Source organism: Triturus cristatus, chromosome 3_1 (genome assembly GCF_964204655.1).
Source record: "Triturus cristatus chromosome 3_1, aTriCri1.1, whole genome shotgun sequence".
Taxonomy (NCBI): domain Eukaryota; kingdom Metazoa; phylum Chordata; class Amphibia; order Caudata; family Salamandridae; genus Triturus; species Triturus cristatus.
In genome coordinates, this window is record NC_140583.1 from 144,519,727 (window position 1) to 144,535,289 (window position 15,563).

Consider the following 15,563-nt stretch of genomic DNA (forward strand, 5'->3'; position numbering starts at 1 on the left):
ACTCAACAGCCAGTAGTCCAGCCGGGACCAACTATTGTGGGCAGATGTGATGTGCGTACCCACGCAAGCACGTTCATTCCTCAACCGCCAGACATCCACCAGTCCCATCTTCACCATTGCATCACGGACACACTGAGCCACCTTAAGTGTACGGGCACCCGTTGGATTAGACTTGTCAACCTGTGGATTGAGATGTGTATTGAGGTCGCCCCCCCAGAGCACCGCAGCGTCTGGCCAGGAGCGCACCCCAGCAAGCATCTGCGTAAAGGGGAGTGGGTCATCCACTACTGGACCATATATATTCAGAATCGTAATATAAGTCATGCCCAGCTTACCCTGCACCGCCGCCCAGCGCCCTTCTGAATCCGTAGCGGTGCGCGTAGGTAGGAAAGGGACACCTTTTTTGACCAGTGTAATCACTCCTCGCGCATAAGCGGAGTAGGAGGAAGCGAGCCGAAACCCCGCCCACCTATGAGCCACTGCAGCCTCAGTCTGTTTAGTGAGATGTGTCTCCTGTAGTAGCGCAATCTGTATATTATGTCTATCTAAGTAGTGTAATACGTGCCGTATTTTTTTGGGGGTATTAAGCCCGCGGACATTCCAAGTCAAGCAGCGGCATTCGTCACCCATTTTCTGTATGTGATGGCACCTCTCCGGAGCCGACTGCCACCCCACTCCCCGCATTGCAACACGCAGCTCGCCTCATCTTCCCAGCATGCACTCCAAGCCGTGTCCCCAATCGCATCCGGAACTGTATCGAACACCCACCCCCCACCCACTTCAGCAACCCAACCTTGCCAAAGACAGAGCCCAATACTGTACAAAATAACACAAAAACATAACCAAAAACAAACCTACAATATAGCAATAGTAGAGAAAGGTGGGGAGCACCCATTGGGGGAACGTAGCGGCCGCAAACACCTCCCAAGCTTTTGGGGAGGGGTCGCCATACTGTGTCTAGTGCTCCCAACGGTAATCCCACCACTCGAGGCGCCGTGCAGTCACCCAGCGTGCAATGCAAGCTCCCCAGCTACAGCAGGAAAGTGGCGCCACGAAGTAAACAGCCAAGGGGACCCAGCAGCCCCTTCCGTACCATTATGAGCAAACGGCTGAGACAACGTGCGCTCGATATCTAGATGGGCCCAGGAGCAGTAATGGGTGCATGCCCCAGTTGTAATACCCAACAGTAACCATCAGCAAGCTGCATATGAAACAGTGCAAGTGCATTGCAATTACAAACCATGTATAGTGGATAAACCAACAAACATAGTACTCAGTTCAACTACACAGCAATCCTGTAAATCAAACTTCAGATCGGACCCAGCAGTGGCTCAACATATAGGGAAAGCTACAATCAGTCATCAATCTCGGAGGTAGGAGTGGAGGGCTGCCGCCCTCTCCTCAGCGACTTAGCATGGTCCATAGCTGATTTTGGGCTAGTGAATATCTTAGCAGCGTCATCGTTGCCAATCCGAAGACGCGCTGGGTATAACATTGCATAAGGGATGCGTTCCTTCATGAGTAGCTTTTTAACACCTAGAAATTCTTTGCGTGCAGCTTGAACCGCGGCAGTAAAGTCTGGAAAAAAGGAGAGAACATTCCCTTGATAGCTGACAGTGCCTTTCTGTCGAGAGATACGGAGTAGTGCGTCCCTATCTCTGAAGTTTAACAGTCGGGCTATAATGGGGCGCGGAGGAGCGCCCGGCGGCGGGCGCGCATTTAAAGATCTGTGGGCGCGCTCAACGGCAAACATGGTGGAGAGATTCGTAGGCTCACAAATATCTCGGATCATAGTTTCGATGTAATCCTCAAGCCTGCCCACATTGGTAGATTCCGGCAGGCCTAAAATCCGTACGTTATTGCGCCGAGAGCGCGCCTCGTTATCCTCGTTCTTGGCCTGTATCACTGCCAGCAGCCGTGCAATGTCCGCAGTCTTATCAGAGACCTGCTTGAGACCATCCTCGTTGTCTGAAATACGCTGCTCTGCCTCACCCAGGCGCACCCCCTGCTTGTCCAGCCTGGCGGAGATGGAGTCCATGCGACCACTAAGGGCTTCTATCTTGCCATCAATAGACTGCAGGCTGGCCTGAATCGCCGACAACGTTGTCTCCAGGGCCGTGGGGGTCGGCGCGGCAGACTCCAATTCCGAGTCCGATGTCACGGCGTGTGAGGATTTACCCCCTTTGCGCGACTCAAACGTGAGCCGCGGCTGAGTTTTATCCGGCTTGCACATGGCCGCGACCAGCCCGGACAAGATGTAGCAGTAGGGCAATCCGGGTCGGACGCGCACCCCCAGGTCAGTAGGGAGCAGAGCACCAGACGTTAGTAGGGGGATCGCCACAAGGAGAGTCTCTCGCAATGCACACTACTCGGCGCCAACCGGCCTGCGCGCCTCCAACGCCCCTGATCAGCGGTATATTCCTCACCACAGGGCCGGCTTCGCCCACCCCACAAAGTCCAGCCCAGCCTCACAGGCAGCAGCGCACCGGGCCACTTCGCAGCGTGTGCGTCCAGCAGTCAGGCAGGGAACCCGGTCTCCCGCGGACCAACACTGGGCGGCTCACTCAGGATGCAGCAGGGCAATCCACAGCCGAACCGGCAGCCCGTGTGCACCTCGCCCCATGCGCACACAGCCTCCACCTCCACAAGATCACCTCTCCGCTCCGCGTGCAAGTGTCACAGTCAGTGCGCCCCTGTACCAGCTCGAGCAGGACTCGAAGGGGGGAGCTCGCCGCCAGCCACAGGGCCCACTCACCCTCTCAAAGCCGGCAGCTCGCGTGCGTCTCGCACCGCTCGCCTCACCTCCACGTCCGCCGGGCTGCCACTGGTCTCTTCCGCTGCGTCGGCAGGGGAGCTTCAGATCCAACGCCCTCTGCCACCGCTGTTACTCTTCACCAGCGTCCGTGCACACAATACCAGCAACCAGGCATGCAGCGCAGGGGCCTCCCAGCGCGGTTCCGATCTTCGCCTCTGCGACTCCTCCGCTCCCCGCAGCCGAGCTCCAAGATGGCGGCCTCACCCAGCGCGGCTCTCCGATCAGAGCCCCAGGCCACGGATCCGCATCCCGATAGAAGCCTCCACCAGCCCAAAGTCCGGAGCTTCAGTCTTCCACCCGGGCGTTCGGCGATGGGCACCCTGAGAGCAAGGATAATGCAGGATAGTTACGGCGGCCGGCGGAGCAGCACTACAGTGCGGCCATCTTGCCGCGCGCCAAGCCACGCCCCCCATCGTGAGCCTCCTTATTGGGTTTCAGAATGGGGACTACGATAGCCTCTCTGGTGGTTGTCGGGAGGTTGTCCATATCGTCGGTGCCTTATACAGCCTCACCAGCTGGGGAGTCAATTCCACGGAGAATGTGGAGTAAAGCTCCACAGAGGTCTTATTTCGCACCATAAGCTTTATAACATCGGCAATTTCACAGGACGTTATGTACCCTCCCAATAGTTCTGTGGTTTCCTCCGTGATCTCATGGTTTGCCATGTACGCTCGTATCGCCTGTGGTTCTCTAGGGAATGCACTAGCATACGAGGTTGAATAATAGTCTGTGAATATATCATTGATTCCATCTTGGGTATAAATCCTTTTCCCTTCTGCGTTCTAAGCTTGTAGTATGGGTGAATCTCTTTTTGCATGGTTAACTAGCCACGCGAGCAAGGAGCCCGATTTGTCTCTCTCAGCGTGTGTTTTATTCATATAGCTTTTATGATCAAAACATCGGAGGCATTCCACTTGCGCTGCTACCTCCTCTTTGGCCGTTAGGAGATCTATCTGTATCTCAGGGTGGCTCGGTCATCTGAGCTCTATTTCTCGCAAGTGTTTTTCAGCCCTTTCTTCATCTGTCAATAGCGTTTGCCGAACTCCTTTATATTCTGCAATACAATATCCCCTTGTCACCGCCTTAAAGGTACCCACTCTATTTGAGGGGAGGACTCCGTCCCTGCATTCTCAGTGAAATGTTGAACAATTTTAGTACCAATTGCTTCATGGAAGACCTGGTCCTCCAGCGCCTCGGATTTAAGTCTCCAAGTTGGTACGGAGGATCTAGGTTGTGCCCATTTTAGTCGCAGTAGGACAGGGTTGTGGTCCGAGATAGTACGGGATAAGTATTCAATGACTCCGATCTGACTGTGCACATCTGGAGATGAGAAGAACAAGTCTAGTCTAGTGTGGACCTCATGAATATTTGAGAAAAAGGAATAATCCCTATCCTGCGGGTGTAGGCGTCTCCATGAGTGTTTAACAGGTTCCATTGCTTCTGCCAATCCACAAAGATTTTGGCTGTGCGAGTTGTCTGGGAGTCTCGTAAGGAAGGGTGTGAGCGATCCAGTAGGGTATCCGCAGTACAATTAAATCCCCCGATCAATATTGTTTCTGCCAGCCGTGGAGCTAGTCATCGCGATAATGTCGCAAAAAAAGCGCCGTGCTCCGTATTTAGAACATATACATTCACCAGTGCTATCTCTCTGCCCTATGGGCGACCTCTCACCGCTATGTATCTACCCTCGGCGTCTATTATAGTGTCCATTAATTGGGATGGAACCCCCGACCGAATCCATATCAACACCCCCCTTGCGTATGCTGAATAAGTGGTAAAATATACCTGGCCCCTCCACCATTTCTGTAACGCCGCCCTTCATTGTCAGTGAGATGCGTTTCTTGTAGTAATGCAATGTGTGTCCCTCTCCTTTGCAGGTAAGAGAAGACTTTGTATCTTTTTGCCATGGTATGCATCCCCTAGACATTCCATGTCAGACATCTGTATGTTAGTCATGTGTCTGCAGAGTGTTGGGGAAAGAGTCCCCCAGCCTTGGCCTGCAATACCCCCATCTCTCGTAGAGTACTCCAATAGTGCTGATGTGTAGTGCTGTATGGTTTGCTAATCCCCATCATAACAAGCAAGAAGTAAAACCCCCAACTCCCCCTCCCCAGCAGCAACATGCCGCCCGCCCAAAACTTAATAATGATCAAAAGGTTCATAGAAGAGCTTCCCTAGTGCTCTGCGGTGATGAGGGGTGTCCATTTGGTTCCTCGACTGCCAGACCCCACCCGGCTTGGTGAGTCATTAATGAGGGACAATGTCCAGGGTAAGTGCTCAGTGCACTTCTCATGGGTCGTTAACTTGCCGGGAGCAGGATCTAAAATCCGTCTTTGTTCTCTCAAGGATAGGTGTGGCATGCCATATAATATCATCTGCTGTGCCCGATTTATCTTGGGCATTTCCATGCTTGAGTTCTCAAATGCATTGGTCTCCAGGTCCGATTCCAAGTCTGGGGGGGGTGGTCGCTCGCTCCGGCGTTTCTCGCTCTGCTTGGCCCCCACTTATTTGACCGACTGCCTCCATAACTCTTTGCCGTCCCAACTTGGCTTCAGTCTGGGAGGGCGCTGCTAGGCTTAGTCGCGCCTGTGTTTCCCTGTGTTTCTGGCGCTGCCGTTGCCACCGCCCCTCCCCTCCATCCAACTTGGTTTTTTTCTTCGGAATTCCAGCCAGTCCTGTGCTTCCTGTGGTGTTTGGAAGAACTTCTGAAGTAATTACTCGCAATCTGGTTGGGAAAAGCATTGAATACTGGAGATCCAGCTGTCTTAGGTCCTTCTTAATTTCCTGGTAGGATGCTCTTTGTTACTGGACCTCCTTGGAAAAGTCAGGAAAGATGCGCACAGCCTCACAGCCACGGAAACTGTCGCTCACAGCATGCGTCCTCACAGCGCGAATTGCCACTCCTACTGCTTCAACATCATGGATCAACGCGAGGGTGCCTGTGCTGCTCCAGCAGCTTCACGTGCTGCTGCCTGGGAGTAGATACTGGCGCATCTGTGTGGAAGTGACATTATCATGTAGAGTCATGCAGCGTGACCTTGTACGTCGGCCATATTGGATTGAGTGGAAAGTACGAGGAACTGCCATTTCTGATATTTTTAACCCCTTCGCTGCTAGGCCTTTTTTTGTCTATTTGGGGTAGTTCGCGCTTAGGCCCCTGTAACTTTTTGACCACATAAGGTATCCCCGGCAAATTTGGGTCCTTTTCTTTCCCAATATCATGGGGATTCTAAAGGTACCCAGGATTTGTGGATTTCTCTGGAGGGGACCCAGATTTTAGCCAAAATACAGCAAAAAAAATGTTTTTGGGGGAAAAATGGGAAAAAAGGGCTACAGATGAAAGCGTCTGTTTTTTTCCTTGCAAATGGTATCAAAAAAGGGGTTGTGGTGTTGAAATCACCATCTTCCCAGCTTTCAGGGACAAGCAGACTTTTGTCAGAAAACGAAAAAATGTACATCGTTTTGGCATTTTTTGGGGACATAGCCTATTTTTGCTATTCTTTGTGCTTTTAACCCCTTTCCAGTTAAAGGTAGAAATGGGTATGAAAGCAATAATGGATCCTGGAAAGCTAGACATTTTAGGAAAGTAGACAAACTTTCGAATTCAGCAAGGGGTCATTTGTGTGGAGCCTTCAAGGTTTCTTTATAGAAACTAACCGTTGAGTATAGGAAAAATTGAAAATTAGTTGAAAAAAACAGTCTTTTGTGTCAACATTTTCACCTGTAACTTTTTAATTATGACAGCTGTTTAAAAGCAATATACCGTTACATCCGCTGGACCTTTCTGGTTGTGGGGATATATAGTATTTGGAGGTTCACCAAGAACCCGACGAACCCAGAGCCAATAACTAAGGAGCGTCTTGCAATGTTTTTTTATTATGTATCAAGTATATAGCAATTAATTTGGGAAAATATAGACATGGAAAAATCGTTATGAAAGACACCTATGTATTTCTGAAATTGTAACAAAATATAGAGTTTAGAAACAGCAGATATTTGCACATTTCCGAAATTATGAGTACCCATACTAGCATGAGAATTATAGGTCATTTTTCAAAATGACTTCTTTTTTACACATTGTCTTTCATTTGGAAGGCAGAAATGCTTTGAAAGTCAATAGGTAATAACAATTTCTCTACAATTCTGTGTTACCCAAAGTCTACCAATAAAAATGGTACCTCACTTGTGTGGGTAGGCCTAGTGCCCGCGACAGGAAACTGCTCAAAACGCAACGTGGACACACTTTATTTTAACAGTGAAAACTGACCTTTTTTTGTAAAGTACCTAGCTGTAGATTTTGAACCCTAGCTCTGCCGGCACCTAGGAAACCTATACATTTTTCAAAACTAGACACCCAGGGGAATCCAAGATGAGGTGACTTGACTGGCTCTCACCAGGTTCTGTTACCTAGAATCCCTTGTGAACCTCAAAATATGTCCAAAAAAACTAATTTTTCTCACATTTCTGGGGTGGAAAGTTCTGGAATCTGCGTGGATCCACAAAATTCCACCCACCCAGCGTTCCCCAAAGTCTTCCGAGAAAAATGGTACCTCACTTGTGTGGGTAGGCATAGTGCCCGCGACAGGAAACGGCCCAAAACGCAACGTGGACACACCACATTTTACAGTGGAAACTGAAACTATTTTGTAAAGTGCCTAGCTGTAGATTTTGAACAACAGCTCTGCCGGCACCTAGAGAAACCTAGCAAACCTATACATTTTTTAAAACTAGACACCCAGGAGAATCCAGGATGGGGTGACTTGTCTGGCTCTCACCAGGTTCTGTTATCTAGAATCCCTTGCAAACCTCAAAATTTGTTAAAAAAAAAACACATTTTCCTCATATTTCTGTGGTGAAAAGTTCTGGAATCTGTGTGGATCCACAAAATTCCACCAAGCCCGCACTCCCCAAAGTCTACCGAGAAAAATGGTACCTCACTTGTGTGGGTGGGTCAAGTACCCGCGACAGACAAGGCCCCAAAACCTATTGAGGCGACTTCAAAATTACCCATCACAAAACAACCTGGTTTTGCAAGGGGGGGGGGGGTCCCATGAGTTTTTGGCCCCGGGCTCGGCGGCCATCTAGGGAAACCTACCAAACCCACACATTTCTGAAAACTAGACACCCCAGGGGAGTCCAGCAAGGTATGACATGCCCCCATCTGCCCCCACGCCCCCCTGGGGGGCAGAAAGACTGGAATTTCTCTGGGGCAACTCCCACCCCTACATGAATACAAAAACATTCCCTGGTTTCTAGTGGGCTTTCTGCCCCCAGGGGGCAGATTTGGAGCTATTGCCCCCATGTGCCCCCTCAGGGGAGCAGAAAGACTGGAATTTTTATTTGGGGGGGGCATTGGCATGCCCGTTTTGGGCAGCTCCCACCCTAATTCCAATTGCCCAGAATAACTCCCTGGCATCTAGTGGGCTCCCCCCGCCCCAGGGGGGCAGATTCGGGGCTTCTGCCCCCATCTGCCTAACATGAGTCCAGGTTATTGAAAGTTTTTATAAAGTTGGAGAAAAAGGGGCCTGCAGTAGACCATTCCAAATGTAAATTTGCAGAAAATGATGTTACTAATTTAGGACACATCATTGATGAGCACAGGGCTAAACCCAAGTCAACGTTAGGACTGACATTGAGATTGTGCCCCTTCTAATGTGTAAGGATGGTGTACGGTCATTCAGGATTCTTCTTCTTTTTTTTTTTTTTTTGAAAACCTTTATTGCATAATTCAAATTGTACACAGCTTGTTACCTACATCCTGCATTGATACAGGCCGGTAGCGACAACTCAGCATCTAGAGTGATAAGCATTGCAGGGCAAGTATCGATCATTTAACACAGCTCTTATGCCTACAACCCTTATGGGCCGGCAGCAGAATAGAAATAACAGACTACCTATGTGGGAAGCGAGTGCATAGGAGAAAGCCAGATGAGGTCAAACAAGGAGTAGTCTAGGTTTCGATTATCTATATTAACTAACTCAACGAAATCACAACAACAACACCCTCCCAGGGTGTGTCCACCATACACAGTATGTGGAATGCCGTATCTTACAGCACGGGGCTGCGGCACCCCGCAGCACATCACGGAAGAAAGTAGGAGCAGGAAGGGGCGCAGCACAGTCCCGGCCAGCAACGCCGCTGTTCTGGGAGGGGGGGTAGGTATGAACCAGTCGGGAAGCCAAGAAAGTGGAGTTACCATTTAGGATGCCATGCCATCTATCCCAGTAGGGAGCAAGGGGCACCAGTCCCCGGAGCCAGGGGGGACCGCAGAGCCCCCGCACATCTCCCCCGAGCCGCAGGTCTGCGATATGTGAGTACCCTGGAGAGCGTGCAGCCGACCCGGATGTGTCAAGAGGCGTCGTGTGCGGTGCGTGCCAGGAGGAGGGGGGGAAGCGGGGTGAGGGGATACAGCAGCAAGGAGCGCAACTGGGGCTAGGTGTAGGTCAGTTTGAAACGGGCGGGCCATCCCCCCCCCCCCCGAATCTCCGCGCGGGCTCCCTCCCGCCTCAGTCGCGTCCGGAGAGCGTAAAAGATATGCCTTGAGGGGTCCCCATAAGTCTTTGGGACGAGACTTGCGGGGTAACAAGTCCGCGTACTTGTGAAGTTGTTCCTGCCAGGTCGACATCGATGACAGCCAAGTCTTAAATTTGGGCACTCGTCCACGTCCCCATCTGCACGCCACGTGCCGTTTAGCCAGCAAGAGCCCCAGCGCGAGGAACCTCCGATGTGCCTTTAGCTCGGGGCAGGAGCGACCCAGGAGGGCAACGGCGGGGCAGGGCGCTATGTCCATCCCAACCATCACTGACAGGGCAGCGAACACCTCAGTCCAATACGTAGCCACTGCACGGCAGGACCACGCCAGATGTATAAAATCCGCACCCGGTCCACGGCACCGCTGACAACGGTCGTCATCCCGGAGTCCAAAGCGGTGCAATTTGGCAGGGGTATAATAAAGTCGATGCAAAAATTTATAATGCACCAATCGAAGACGCGCATTTCCCGTCACTGCAGTGATGTGGGTGCAGCTGTCCTCCCACTGGTCATCTGACATGGGAGCGCCCAGATCACTGTCCCAATCTCTCCGCGCTCTGAGCGAGGGGGGGGTGGGAGCCGCCTGCACGTGTGTATATAGCAGAGAGACCACATGCGTCGGGGCAGGTGTCTGGAGCAGAGCATGTAGTGGCGCCACAGTCTCCGGCTCAGCAGGGAACTGCGGCGTGACAGCTCTGATATTTTGCCGAAGGCAGACGTAGAGGAATGCGTCCATTGCCGATGGGGTAGCGTCTCCAAAAAAGTGCGCAGCCGAACGAAAGCTCCCCTGGTGGTATAGGTCTCCCCACGTGTGGATCGCCAACCGAGTAAGCATTCGGCGTCCCAGCTCCTCGCAAGTAACACTCAGTCTGGGGTCATGCGCCAGGACCATACGGGGGTAATATAGAAATTTGACATCCATGTAGTCTGCCAGGCGCCTCCAGGCCTGCACTGTGCAATCGACCGTAGTGGGGTCACGGGTCCCCGGAGGAACCACTGTGTATAGATACCCCGATGGTTGCGCAGGCCTCATGAACCCAACTTCAACTGCAAGGTGGGCCATAAAGGGGGGAGGGTGGAGCCAGTAAACCGCGAAGTGGCCCTGGGCGCAGTCATAATATTTCTGGAAATTCGGGACGTCGAGCCCTCCCTGATGATAGGGCAACATAAGTGTCCTTAGTCCGATCCGGGCCTGCTTCCCACCCCAGATTAGTCGAGAAATCTGGGAGTTCAGGGTCTTGAAAAAGTATGTCCCCGGGTTATAGGGGATGTTGGTAAATAGGTATAACAATTTGGGTAGCACCACCATCTTGATCAGGGAGATGCGTCCCGCCATGGACAGGGGGAGGTGGATCCACTGTGTGATTTGATCCGAGAGTTTATCCAGGACAGTCCCGTAGTTAGCCCGTATCATGGATTCCTTGTTCCTGGTCACCCGAATCCCCAGATAAGTGAGCTCGTCCGCTTCCCACACCAAGGGATAATCCAACGGGAACCGCGGAGTACTGTCCGTCAAGGGGAATAAAGCAGACTTCGCCCAGTTAATTTGTATGCCCGCTATGGCTCCAAATTTAGTCACCTCCCGCAGTAGTGGGTTAAGAATTTCTCGCGGCTTGCGGACGAACAGGGTCATATCGTCCGCATATAGCGCGATAAGGAGTTGGCGCTCCGGATAAATAAGAGAGCGGTGTTTGTGGTGTTGGCGTAGCTTGGCCGCCAACGGCTCTATGGCAATGGCAAACAAGACGGGAGAGAGGGGGCATCCCTGTCGGGTGCCTCTGTGAATAGCGAAGGGGGCAGAGCGTGACCCATTCAGCAGAACCGTGGCCTGAGGATGTCGATATAACAACCGGATCCAGTCTAGGAAATTAAAGGGCACTCCCATCCGCTCCAACAACGCCAGAAGGTAGTCCCACTCCAGAGTGTCGAACGCCTTGGTGGCGTCCAGGAAAACCGCCGCGGCTTCACAACTGGGGTCAATATCCTGCAACACCGCTTGCAGGGTGCTCAAATTGTGGGAGGTCGCCCGGTTGGGTACGAAACCGGCCTGGTCGGGAAGGACCAGACGTTCCATAAGCAGATTAAGGCGCGTGGCCAGCACTTTAGCAAGGATCTTGCTATCCGTGTTCAATAAGGAGAGGGGTCGATAAGAGTCGCAATGTTCCGGGGGCTTACCCGGTTTCAGCAGAGATGTGATTAGGGCTTCGCGCATCGTTCCCGGCAGGATGCCCTCCTCCAAGGCAGAGTAGTACACCCTTTTCAGTATAGGGGCAAGAACATGAATGAAGGCTTTATAAAAGTCTATCGGCAAGCCGTCCGAACCCGGCGCCTTGCCAGATTTCATAGACATGATAGCCTCCTTTATCTCATCAAGTTAGAGTTCGTGGTGCAGGAATTTCTGCTGGGATGGGCCCAGCCACGCTATCGCGGTGTCCTCCAGGTAATCCTGCAGGACTATCGGAGTAGTCCTGTGAGAGGTGTATAAACCTACATAATGGTCGGTAAGGACTTGAAGCTGGGCCGAAAGGTCCCTCTGCGGAACCCCCTGGCCATCTAGCAGGGTGGAAACGTAATTTCGATACCTAGGGGGACGGACCGCAATGGCCAATGCTCTGCCGGGTCTGTCTCCCTCCCCATGTATCCGTGCTAAATAAGGCTTCCCCAGGAATTTACACTCTTTGGCAACCGAGTCAGTGTATTCGGTCACTTTTTCCCGGAGACGCGCCGCGACAGCGCGATCATGTGGGGCCCGTGCCATTTCTTGTTCCAAGAGGAGTAGTTCAGCTTCACGTTTGCGCACGTCCCCGCGTAGAACCTTAAGAACCCCCCCCCCTTCGCAATGCACCATCCCCGCACGGTAACCTTGAAAGCCTCCCACACCGTAGTGAATTGGGAGACTGAGGCAGCATTACGATCAAAAAAGTCAGTGATGTCATCCTCCATTTCTGCCATAAAGGCAGGATCCGTGAGGTGCGCGGGGTTGAGACGCCAGCTCAGGTATGGGGAGGTATCAAGGGGAACGTGGAGCGACAGTAAGACAGGGGAATGATCGGAGAAGGTCCGGGCAAGGTGACATGCCCTGAGCAGCCATGGGGCGATACCCGCTGAGAGGAAAATATAATCGAGACGGGCCCATGAAGAGTGCACAGCGGAGTGATGGGTGCCCTGACGAAGCGTCGGGTGGAGGTGTCGCCACGCGTCTACCAGCTGGTGCTGGTCCGCTAAGTATGCCAAATTGCGCTGGGTTTGCGAGTAGTGTGACGGCTGTGGGTGTGACCTGTCCATCGCGGGGCTAAGGGCGGTGTTGAAGTCCCCCCCCCAGTACTACATGAGAGATACCCAGCGTGTGTATCTTCCCCCACAGATTCAGAAGCGGAGCCGGGTCATCCACGTTGGGGCCGTAGTAACAGGCAAACAGTATGGTGTGTGAGTGTAGTGTCCCCCAGATCATGCAATATCTGCCACACGTCCCCACCTCAGTACCCGCTGGTATAAACCCCACGCCGCACCAATATGGTCACCCCTCTCGCGTAAGTCGAATAAGATGAAAAGACCCTGCACGCAGCCCACCGCGACGCGAAGGGGGGCTTCCTCCCGGCCGCAAGTGCGTCTCCTGAAGCATGGCAACAGATACTTTATGCCTATCTAGGTAGCCCAGGACCTGGCGACGTTTTCTCGGGTCATTCAGCCCCCTCACGTTCCAGGAGACTATCTGAAACTATTGTGCTGGTTCAGTGTTCTCTACGCTCCCCATGGATCCAAGCACAATAGCACCTGACCGGCAGACATAGCTTGGGACAAGTCATAGCAAGCATGGTAACGATATAAAAGGACATTCTTGGGGATAACTTCTAATATCCAACTCCACCCCTCAGTAACTGGGGAGTACGTGATAGGAAATCGAAAGCAGAATACATGCCCACCCACACCGGCAACCCCAACTGGCCGGGAATAAGGACCCCACCCTGCCCACCCATTCCCAAACAATATCATCCCAACTAAAAAAAACCTGCAGAGCAGCATCCCCTGCCCCGCATGGGGGGGGGGTGCAATGGGGTTCGCCCGACGGGGGGATAGTGCCCAGGGGGCGCTCAACCAGCCTCCCATCTCCCTACTTACACCCACGAGAACCAGACAGCCAGTCCAGCCTCTCAGTGTGGGACGGAGATGGGTAACCGGGCAAATACATCTCAGTGACCAGACCAGGCATTGATAACAGTACAAGGGTTACCTCACCGGGATGCGTAGCAGTTCCAGCGGATATAGGCAGCAGTGGTACATAAGAATGTCAGTGTCCCCACAGCAGGGGGGGGGGTCAATCCTGCTGCGCCATCGGAGAGGGCGATCTAGAGCAATGCTGTCCATCTTTATCTCGAACAGTGTCCCTCTTGTGGGGCTTAAGAAAGTCTTCCACCTGCTGAGGCTGCTGAAAGAAGAGTTGTTTACCATGGTGTGTTATTTTCAATTTTGCTGGATACAGCATGGCGTAGGGTATTTCCTGTGTTTGCAATTTCTTCTTGACAGCAGCAAATTTACGCCGAGACTCCTGGACAGAGGCGGTGAAATCGGGAAAGAAGGATAGGGTTTCATTGCCGTAGCGCACGGTGCCCACTTCCCGCGCCCGACGCAACACGGCATCTCTGTCCCTGTAATTCAGGAAACGGGCTATGATGGGCCGCGGAAGAGCTCCAGGTGGAGGGCGGGCGGCCAAGGATCTGTGTGCCCTCTCCACGATAAGGTGTGGGGAAAAGGAGTCCCTTCCAAAGAGCTCGATCACCAGATTTTCAACAAAGGTCTCAACCTTCCCAGTATTAGTGGATTCCGCAAGGCCCAGAATGCGAACGTTATTGCGTCGGGAACGGGCCTCCAAGTCCTCGTTCTTGTCCGCGATGATTTTCCGGAGCCTGTCCATTTGCGTCAGCTGTTTGCCCGAGGAGGCAGCGCCATCCTCAAGGGAAGATATACGTTCTTCAGTCTCCTGGATGCGGGCGTCATGTTGATCTAGTTTAGCCACGACTCCATCCAATCGGGCATTCATGGTGTCGATTTTAGAGTCGATGGAGGAGAGGCTTTGTTTCATGCCCAGCAGGAGGGACTTCCAGTCCTCGTCCAGGGCCTCGGCGAGCGGGGGTCCCCCCTCCGCGCCACCCGACGGCGGGGGGTTTCGTTTGGCCTCATAGGGCAGTTTGGACTGACGTGTGTCGTTGCGGCCCATGGCGCGGTGAGGGGTCGACCCCACCGTCGATCTTCTATTCCACCAGGGGGGGAGGCTCGGCCGGGGCCCAGCGGGGAGAGCCCTCCGCCCCCAGCCGTCCAGATGGCGATCAAGCCCGGCTCCAAAGCAACTGACAGGCGGCGTGGGTACTAGACAGTCCAGGCGCAGGCAAGTGTCCGGTGGGGCCAATGGCGGCAACGCAGGCGAGGGCGAAGAGGATAGGAAGCAGGGGACTTCGCAGGCACAGCCGGGTGTATAGGGCCAGGGGCCGGCAGCAGTTTTTCCAGGTTACCGCTGCACCCCAGTCGGGGGGCACCAGCGTCAGATGTGCGGGCCGCCGGCTCATTGATAGGAGGGGTCAGAGCCCATCAGGGGTCCCACGAGGCAATCCCAGGCGGGTGGGCCTCCACGATGCAGCAGGCAGGCAGTCAAGATGGCGGGCAGGACGCGGCAGCCTCCCTGAGGGTCCCACGCGCTCCCCAGCTCACAAGTCCGAGGTAGCGCCTCTCCCTCTACCAGTGGTCCTCCTCCCGGGCCCAAGGGGCGAACCGGCAGCTGGCGATCCCGGTCGGAGTGGACGGGGTCTGTGCAACGGGGGGGCGCGAAGCCCCATGGCGCAGGAGAAGGCCTCCGGGGTGGGGATTCCTCAGCCAACGGTCCGGGACAGCCGCCAGCGGCCGGGAAGAGTCCGCGATGTGTCCCGCCTTTCAGCCCCGCTCACCTCAGCCCCAGCCAGGCAGCAACTCCGCAGGCAGCACGGCGCCTCCCCCGCAGCAAGCAGCGCCCTCAGCGGTGCTCAGTCTCCGCAGTAGGGTGCAGGCCCCCGATCCCCGGGGTTTCCCAGCGTGCAGCAGCCGGCCAGGTCAAGTCCCGCTCTGAGGCCGTCCTCCGCTCCCCAGTACTCCAGCGAGTATCTCGGCTCTCCAGAGTGCGAGCGCTCCGCTCTTTGCGCCGACAGACTCAGCAGGCTCTCACCAGTGCATCGGTGAGGGTTGTGGAGG

General features: G+C 53.7%; 1 protein-coding gene across 1 annotated transcript in view; it reads left to right on the plus strand.

The window, feature by feature from the left end:
* Positions 1-15,563, plus strand: part of PRMT3 (protein arginine methyltransferase 3) — an 881,955-nt gene that overhangs the window by 78,525 nt on the left and 787,867 nt on the right. The window lies entirely within an intron of this gene.